A 10,718-nucleotide genomic window follows, 5' to 3' on the forward strand; every position below is an offset into this window, starting at 1 on the left:
GCCTCTAGATGAACAGGACCCCGTGGTGTGGAGGGCTGGATGAACAGTAGACGATGGAGGGGTGGCCGTGGAGGGGTGATTGAATAGGACCCCGTGGTGTGGAGGGCTGGATGAACAGTAGACGGTGGAGGGGTGCCCGTGGAGGGGTGGTTGAACAGTAGCCGGTGGAGTAGCGCACGGTGGAGGCTGGATGAACAGGAGCCCATGGAGGCTGGAGGAGGTCGACGGTAGCCCGTGGAGGCTGGAGGAGGTCGACGGTGGAGATGAACAGTATCCCGTGGAGTCCCGTTTTGCGGTACGCCACACCCCTCCCGATGAACAGGACCCCCGTTTCGATCGTAGCGCTCCAACACAAATCCGTTTCGTCCGTTTTGCGGTACGCCACACCCCTCCCCATCAACAGGACCCCCCTTTCGACCGTAGTGTCACGCCCAATATGCGACCCTATCCAAAAGGAACTCGAAGGTCCCACCAAGGATAGACCCGCATATTGAAACGCTTTTGCAAGGTGGATATCATTACATCAACATTACATAATAGATGGGGATACATACAAGAGGCATACAATGCCACACGAATACAACATCACAATACATAAGAGCATCATCCGGCTACGGATGAAACACAAACAGAAACTCAAATGACATCCACCCTGCTAGCCCAGGCTGCCGACCTGGAACCTATCCCCTGATCGAAGAAGAAGCAGAAGAAGAACTCAATGCAAGCAAGCATCGCTCTTGCGTCATGATCATCGCACAACCTGTACCTGCAACTATTGTTGTAGTAATCTGTGAGCCACGAAGACTCAGCAATCCCATTACCATGGGTATCAAGACTAGCAAAGCTTAAAAGGGAAAGGAAGGGGTAAAGTGGTGAGGCTGCAGCAGCGACTAAGCATATATGGTGGCTAACATACGCAAATAAGAGCAAGAAGAGAGCAAGCGGAACGGTCGTGAAGCTAGCAATGATCAAGAAGTGATCCTGAACTCCTACTTACGTCAAACATAACCCAAAGACCGTGTTCACTTCCCGGACTCTGCCGAAAAGAGACCATCACGGCTACACACACGGTTGATGCGTTTTAATTCGGATCTGGTGTCAAGTTATCTACAACCGGACATTAACAAATTCCCATCTGCCTATAACCGCAGGCACGGCTTTCGAAAGATTATACCCTGCAGGGGTGTCCCAACTTAGCCCATGACAAGCTCTCGCGATCAACGAAGGAATAGACCTTCTCCCAGGAAGACCCGATCAGACTCGGAATCCCAGTTTACAAGACATTTCGACAATGGTAAAACAAGACCAGCAAGACCGCCCGATGCGCCGACAATCCCGATAGGAGCTGCACATATCTCGTTCTCAGGGCAACACCGGATAAGCGAAGCGTACAGGAACCGACGAATCCAAGTTGCCAAGGAAATGGTCCCGCACGGTGCTCTAGTTTGGACCAACACTTAGACAAGCATTGGCCCGGGGGGCTATAATAAAGATGACCCTCGGGTTAATTACTCCCAAGGGAAATATAGGTGGTGGTGAGGCAAATGGTAAAACCAATGTTGGGCCTTGCTGGAGGAGTTTTATTCAAAGCGAACTGTCAAGGGGGTCCCATAAATCACCCGACCGCATAAGGAACGCAAAATCCGGGAACATAACACCGGTATGACGGAAACTAGGGCGGCAAGAGTGGAACAAAACACCAGGCATAAGGCCGAGCCTTCCACCATTTACCAAATATATAGATGCATTAATAATATAAGAGATATTTTGATATCCCAACATATCCTGTCCACCATGGAGCAACCTTCAACTTCACCTGCAACTAGCAACGCTATAAGAGGGGCTGAGCAAAGCGGTAACATAGCCAAACAACGGTTTGCATAGGAAAGGTGTCAAAGGTTAGAGGTTCATGGCAATTTGGGATGGCTTGATAAACAGGTGATAGGTAGCGCAGCATAGCGATAGAACAAAGCAACTAGCATAGCAATGATAGTAGTGAGATCCAGGGTAGCGGTCATCTTTCCTGAAATCCCGCTAGGAAGAAGAACGAGTCCATGAAGAAGACACACGGACGTAGTCGAACGAATCCTCACAATCGCAACATTACCGGAACTAAGAAGCAACACCGGAAAGAAACAAACAACATGGTAAACACACAAGCATAATCATGGCATGATGCACAAACAAGTATGATGCATGACCGGTTTAATGAGGCATGGCATGGCAAAGTGCAACAAACAATACCACAAGTTAAGTGGAGATCAATATGCAACGAGTTGCATATTGATGAAACACCACATCAATTATTTAGTTCTCTCTCGGTTTTGTACCCAACAATATTAAATGTTATTAAACATGGCAAGGGGTGAAGCATATGAAAAACTACCTATCTAGACAAGTTTAAATGAGGCCGGAACAACAAACAATAATTCCGGAAAATCCCCATGTGCATATTTTAGATTCGGTACTGTTCTGCCCTAAACACAATTTTAAAGTTGTTAAACAGCAACATAAAGTGCACCATGTTAATCTAGGCATTTTCCCACCCCATTTACATATAAATTTTATTAAAATCGGAGCTACGGTTAATTAGTTATGAATTAAAGCATTTTAACATGGCATTATGCAAAATAAACACAAACAGCAAGTTAAACATTTTAAACATGGATGAATATGGCATATTATTAATCTACACAATTGTCTGAGCATTTTACATATATAAATTATTTTAATCCGATGCAAAGTTCTAAAGTTATTAAATGCATGATGCTTAGGGGGTTTTCTGCAAAACTGTTAATTCACTGGATAAAAGACAAATTCGTCCAGGAAAAAAAACATAAGATGGGCTGAATCTGGAACAGGGCAGCGGCTGGGGCTATAGGAAGAGGCTCACCATGGGCCTTGGCCCGGGGCGTTGGAGTGGTTGGGCTTGACTGAAGAAGAGGCCGGCCGGGACGAACTGGGCCTGGCCGAGGCGGTTGCTGCGTGCACACGGTCAACGCACGGCTGAATCGAGCGATGCAGGCACTCGTTCTGCTCGCACTAAACAGGGGCGCTGGCGGCTGGGATCTGAGGTCCGGTGAGCGGGGCAAAGGGGCGGCGAGGCGAGGGACTCGGCGCAGGGAGGCGGAGCTTGACGGATCCGGCCGCGGGGCATCGGTTCCCGGCGACCGCGAGGCGAACTGGAGCTCGAGGAGGCATCCATGGCGCTGGCAGGACTTGACGAAGGACGGCGGCTGCTGGTTCGATCGCTGGCGGGGGCGCTCCGGCGAGCAGGCGGCAGCGCGGGAGGTAGGCGGGGTCACAGCCGACGGGAGGCTGGAGCAGCGGGAGAGGTTGAGGGATCGGGCGGCGGATTGGAGCTCCATGCCCATCCATGGCTATCTGCTGCAACACGAGAAGGGGTGAGGAGGAGGCAAGGACGAAGAGAGAAGGAAGGAGGAGGGTGCGGGATCCGGCCTGATGAAGGTGGTCGTTGGCGACGAGGACGAGCGTTCCTGCTCAGGACGACGAGGAGGTTCGAGGCCCGTGCGAGGTTTGGTCTAGGAGGCGCTCGGGCACGGGAGCTTCTTCTCCGATGGGGATGGACGGGAGAGGTGGCTCGGGAGGAGGGGATCGAGGGGAGCTCTAGTTGGCCGGGCATGCAGATCGAGGAGGAGAGGAGTGGCGGCTGCTGGATGGGACAGGGGAGATCCCGAAGGGGAAGAGGGGTGGTTGACTGGCGGCGGCGGCGATTGGACAGGCGAGGATCCCTAGAAGATAGGGTTTGGTCTAGAAATGCACCGGTTATATATAGTAAGTGGGATTAGGGTAGGGGTTAGTCTGATCCTTCGATCAAAATCAGACGGTTAAAAAAAATTAGGCTAGGGAGTCCAAATAATAAAACGGAGATATTTTATAGACGTTAGGGGATGATCCGGATCCATCGGTAACGACAGACCGGTTCGGGTTCGGGCAAGTTTTTCGGACGCACGGAAGGGGGGGTCGGTGGCTGGACAAGAGGGGAACGCTTACACGGTTGGTCTCGGAATGGTCCACGAAGCCAAGGGGGACACGGGAACCACAAACGACTACGAGAGGATGCAAGTTTGAAAACAATGACGGCAACAAAGTGCCGATGCAATGCGAATGATGCGATGATGAATGCAACAAGCAAATAAAACACACAACAACAACAATGAAATGAATGGAAGGCTTCTGAAGCGTCGGTCTCGGGGCGTTACAACACTCCACCACTACGAGAGGATCTCGTCCTGAGATCTAGGATGACACCGGAGGGAAAAGGAAGAGGAAGATAAGCGGTAAAACTAAGTTGCTTCTTCGACCAATGAGTGAAACCACAAACCTTGAGAGGTTGAGTAATTAGAGATGAACGAGATTGCAAACAATCTGTTAGAAAATAGGAACAAGGAACATTACGAGAACTTGAAGGTTGCAAAGACATGAATCAAGTTTAATGGACAAGAAGGAATTGAAACCACTCTGGTTGAAACGAGATGAGAGAGGAAGAATTCGGGCAGCACTCCGGTTGAACATGGAAGGAATATAATTTGAACTTGACAAGATGAGAGGATACTTGATGAAATCAACAACACACTGCCTCCGGAACTATTGAAAAAAAGGGCACAAGGGGTAAGAAAGATTTCAGACAGCACTCCGGTTGAAAAGAGAAGCAAAACTTGATAAGATGAAAGAGCTTGAAGAGATGACACAACACTCCGGTTAAATGGATAAGCATGAAAAGAACACGACCCTCAATACGAGAAGAGGAGTGAAGAGAGCAACATCACAATGCCTCCAGAAGAAAGAATAGAAGATAGATCATTGGAATAATAGAATGGAGAAGAAAATGCCAACTTCTTCCACAAATGAGCTTGGAAAGCACCCTTCCAAAAAGGTTACAACGGGGTTGTTGGAAAACCAACAACGAAAAGAATAAGCTTGTAGTGGGTTTATGGAAACATCGCAAGACTATGAGATGACATTCTGCCACTAACGAAAAACAATTGCTTGTTTGAGATCAACGAAGAGATGAAAAACCACTTTCACCGAGAAGGATATGGAGAAAGCTTGGATCAATGATAAGCACCACAAATAGCAACATTCCCAATGGAAGGCTTTAGGTGAAATATAACCCAAGATAACTCCAACAAAGAGATTGATGGATTTAAAATACCTCATGATCGAAGAGAAAAATGATGGTTTTTAAAATATCTCATTCTTGACAACATGTGAATCATGAAACACGAACTCAAATTGTCAAGAATGACATAACACCACCTCAAGAGATAAGGTAGAAGGAATTGCACTTCGAAATGCAAAAGAAGAATACTTGAACTCCTCAAAACAAGACATGTGTTGAGCACCATGTTTATTTTAGAGTATAGCTTAGCGGGTCATAACTTCGAGAGAAATCTTGAAGAACAATTGAAGAATGAAAGGAATCCTAGATGAACCACCATGTAGAGCTTCCATGAAGAACTCCGGTAATAAAATCAAAGGATGAAAACAAAGAAGGAGAATTTGAAAACACAAGGTGAAGCCTTGCAATGATTTAGATGGAGCTTTGCGATGATATAACCGAGAAAACTTGGAACTCCGGAAAGAAAAGATGAACACTAGAACCGAGAATTACTTCATCATGAACAATCTTCGGAAGAAAAGAATTGAATCACCTCGAGGAAATAAGAATAAGATTTATTGTATGCTTATCCTTCATCAAATTAAATTGATGACAAGCAACGGATTTGGCATACTACTTATTCTCGTAAAAAGGATCAAGATAGATATGGCGCAAACTTGTGAAGGTCTTGAAGGAACCACCGGTAGGATTTGGAAACAACGAATACTTGATATGATAACGGAGGAAGAGAAATCTTGAACAAATCGCCATAAGAATTGAAAATGAAAGTAGTAAAAGCACAATTCACCGGAAAGAATTGGAAAATGAATGAAGATACTTGAGGGGATTTAGATACATGAGAAAGAAGATATCATGAACTGATTAGAGGATATTTGAACGATGCACCGGTAAGATTTGGAGAACGAGAGCTGAAAGCTTGAATGAATAATTCTGAGATGATGGGCTACGGAGAATCAATCTGAAAAGACTCTTGAATTGCTCCGGATGGATGAAAAGAATTTAAGAGAGCCATGAATCTTCGAGCGAAAGGACAAGATTTAGAGGAAACACTTCTTCGGTCTTCACATGTTGAGAATGATGACGAGAACCACCCTGAATTTTGGAGATACTCCGGGAGAATGAAAAGCGAAGGGGGTTGAGCCAACGATGAAAAGAATTTGAAAGATCTTAGAGAAAGACATATGACTGATGATAATTCATTCTTACGTCACACTTGAAAAGAATTAGGAATGACTCCAGAATAATTAGAAGAGTTAGATAAGATCCTGGGAAAAGACCTGTGGGTTAGGGCCCACTAAAAAGAAAACACCGTTGGAAATGATTTTAAAGAGAGATTGCACCGGTTGAATTAAATAGCTTGAATGAGATAATGATCTCCAAATAGATTCAACGGATTAAGAATGGAAACACAAATCTTCTGAGATATCTTCAGCACTCCAGAACAAATGAATAGCGAGAAGTGAAAGATTAAGAGGTGCACCGGTATGAAAAAGCATTTGACACGAGGAAAAGAATATGATCAACACTGAAAGCTTGAAATGGATCCACCGGAGAAGAAAAAGAACGAAGGATGATGAACTTGAAGCTCATGAGCATCTTCAGAAGGGATCACCGGATCAGAACATTGATTGAAAAGAATGAAGAGACTTCACATGAGTAAATGGATACTTGATTAACATATATGAGTCCTTGAAGAAAAAGGGTGGGAGGGCGGGAAACAAAGGCAACTTGGGGACCGATGAAACGAACAAGGTTGGGAAACTGAGAGATGATCTTGCGAATGTTGAAATGATCGGATCCACTTGAAAAGAAGCACACCGGTTGGAAAGAATTAACATGACAAATTCGATGATCAAAAGGATTAGTATTCACATAGCAATATGAGAACACCGTTTAGAAAAGGTATAGAATCAACACTTGACATTGAAGCAACTCAAATACCACAAATAAAATAAAACAAAGAATTTGGCTTGCAGAAATAAGCCGAAAACAAACATATGATAGAGATTTCGTCCGAAGTTTTCGTGGTGGGGCCCACACGGGCTCGATTGTACAGCACCATCATGTACAAGGCAGTGCACATGACATACGAAGTGTCCCCGAACCAGCATAGCCAAGGGTTCTTTAAGACACAACGAGACCACTGTAAAAACGACCGTGGAAAGGCAGACCACTAGACGTCAAACCCCAATCTCATATCATGCATCTGTCGAAAAGATATTCTAGGAACCACTTGAATTCCCACCTATAAAACTCCCGAAACTTTCTGGTTATGCAATCTGGTCTTGGGGATATAGGGGAAGCAATATATATCTCACCCAAAACTAACAATACCTACATCCAAGCTGTATCCATCCGTCAACACATAACCAAGAAACCTTCGGAAATCGTGTACCTCAACCTTTGAAAAGCATCCGTTATACGAGTTATGGCAATACTCCCGAACTCCCCAGTACTGGGTGACGTCGAGGTTATCTCACCAACAACTGCATAAAAGAGATTTTCGATGTCGGCAAAACTCAGGTATTCCAGAACTGCAACGATAAAATTGTGACGACAACACCTCGGAGCTCAACTCCCCGGGTCAATGCCACATAATAGACAGGAGGCACCAAGAACAATGTTCTCGTCACAAAACCATCGGAACGATTCCAAGATACCCGCGTGATCCTAAAAAAATTTAGTGAAATTTGAGGAGAGGAAAGACAAAACATCTACGTCAAGAGTCCTCACTAGAGCGGCGAAGGGGTTGAGGAGTAAAAAGAATCCTACTCTCCGATATATATAATCCTAAGACTCAAAATAGTTCTCTTCTAGACTCAACAACGGCCAACAATCAAGGGGGCTCCTATGGTCGGTCGAGGCTCTGATTACCAACTTCTCACGCCCAATATGCGACCCTATCCAAAAGGAACTCGAAGGTCCCACCAAGGATAGACCCGCATATTGAAACGCTTTTGCAAGGTGGATATCATTACATCAACATTACATAATAGATGGGGATACATACAAGAGGCATACAATGCCACACGAATACAACATCACAATACATAAGAGCATCATCCGGCTACGGATGAAACACAAACAGAAACTCAAATGACATCCACCCTGCTAGCCCAGGCTGCCAACCTGGAACCTATCCCCTGATCGAAGAAGAAGCAGAAGAAGAACTCAATGCAAGCAAGCATCGCTCTTGCGTCATGATCATCGCACAACCTGTACCTGCAACTATTGTTGTAGTAATCTGTGAGCCACGAAGACTCAGCAATCCCATTACCATGGGTATCAAGACTAGCAAAGCTTAAAAGGGAAAGGAAGGGGTAAAGTGGTGAGGCTGCAGCAGCGACTAAGCATATATGGTGGCTAACATACGCAAATAAGAGCGAGAAGAGAGCAAGCGTAACGGTCGTGAAGCTAGCAATGATCAAGAAGTGATCCTGAACTCCTACTTACGTCAAACATAACCCAAAGACCGTGTTCACTTCCCGGACTCCGCCGAAAAGAGACCATCACGGCTACACACACGGTTGATGCGTTTTCATTCGGATCTGGTGTCAAGTTATCTACAACCGGACATTAACAAATTCCCATCTGCCTATAACCGCAGGCACGGCTTTCGAAAGATTATACCCTGCAGGGGTGTCCCAACTTAGCCCATGACAAGCTCTCGCGATCAACGAAGGAATAGACCTTCTCCCAGGAAGACCCGATCAGACTCGGAATCCCAGTTTACAAGACATTTCGACAATGGTAAAACAAGACCAGCAAGACCGCCCGATGCGCCGACAATCCCGATAGGAGCTGCACATATCTCGTTCTCAGGGCAACACCGGATAAGCGAAGCGTACAGGAACCGACGAATCCAAGTTGCCAAGGAAATGGTCCCGCACGGTGCTCTAGTTTGGACCAACACTTAGACAAGCATTGGCCCGGGGGGCTATAATAAAGATGACCCTCGGGTTAATTACTCCCAAGGGAAATATAGGTGGTGGTGAGGCAAATGGTAAAACCAATGTTGGGCCTTGCTGGAGGAGTTTTATTCAAAGCGAACTGTCAAGGGGGTCCCATAAATCACCCGACCGCGTAAGGAACGCAAAATCCGGGAACATAACACCGGTATGACGGAAACTAGGGCGGCAAGGGTGGAACAAAACACCAGGCATAAGGCCGAGCCTTCCACCCTTTACCAAATATATAGATGCATTAATAATATAAGAGATATTGTGATATCCCAACATATCCTGTCCACCATGGAGCAATCTTCAACTTCACCTGCAACTAGCAACGCTATAAGAGGGGCTGAGCAAACCGATAACATAGCCAAACAACGGTTTGAATAGGAAAGGTGTCAAAGGTTAGAGGTTCATGGCAATTTGGGATGGCTTGATAAACAGGTGATAGGTAGCGCAGCATAGCGATAGAACAAAGCAACTAGCATAGCAATGATAGTAGTGAGATCCAGGGTAGCGGTCATCTTGCCTGAAATCCCGCTAGGAAGAAGAACGAGTCCATGAAGAAGACACACGGACGTAGTCGAACGAATCCTCACAATCGCAACATTACCGGAACTAAGAAGCAACACCGGAAAGAAACAAACAACATGGTAAACACACAAGCATAATCATGGCATGATGCACAACAAGTATAATGCATGACCGGTTTAATGAGGCATGGCATGGCAAAGTGCAACAAACAATACTACAAGTTAAGTGGAGATCAATATGCAACGAGTTGCATATTGACGAAACACCACATCAATTATTTAGTTCTCTCTCGGTTTTGTGCCCAACAATATTAAATGTTATTAAACATGGCAAGGGGTGAAGCATATGAAAAACTACCTATCTAGACAAGTTTAAATGAGGCCGGAACAATAAACAATAATTCCGGAAAATCCCCATGTGCATATTTTAGATTCGGTACTGTTCTGCCCTAAACACAATTTTAAAGTTGTTAAACAGCAACATAAAGTGCACCATGTTAATCTAGGCATTTTTCCACCCCATTTACATATAAAGTTTATTAAAATCGGAGCTACGGTTAATTAGTTATGAATTAAAGCATTTTAACATGGCATTATGCAAAATAAACACAAACAGCAAGTTAAACATTTTAAACATGGATGAAAATGGCATATTATTAATCTACACAATTTTCTGAGCATTTTACATATATAAATTATTTTAATCCGATGCACAGTTCTAAAGTTATTAAATGCATGATGCTTAGGGGGTTTTCTGCAAAACTGTTAATTCACTGGATAAAAGACAAATTCGTCCAGGAAAAAAACATAAGATGGGCTGAATCTGGAACAGGGCAGCGGCTGGGGCTATAGGAAGAGGCTCACCATGGGCCTTGGCCCGGGGCGTTGGAGTGGTTGGGTTTGACTGAAGAAGAGGCCGGCCGGGACGAACTGGGCCTGGCCGAGGCGGTTGCTACGCGCACACGGTCAACGCACGGCTGAATCGAGTGATGCAGGCACTCGTTCTGCTCGCACTAAACAGGAGCACTGGCGGCTGGGATCTGAGGTCCGGTGAGCGGGGCAAAGGGGCGGCGAGGCGAGGGACTCGGCGCA

The sequence above is a fragment of the Triticum dicoccoides genome, chromosome 4B (assembly GCF_002162155.2).
Source record: "Triticum dicoccoides isolate Atlit2015 ecotype Zavitan chromosome 4B, WEW_v2.0, whole genome shotgun sequence".
In the NCBI taxonomy this organism is placed as follows: domain Eukaryota; kingdom Viridiplantae; phylum Streptophyta; class Magnoliopsida; order Poales; family Poaceae; genus Triticum; species Triticum dicoccoides.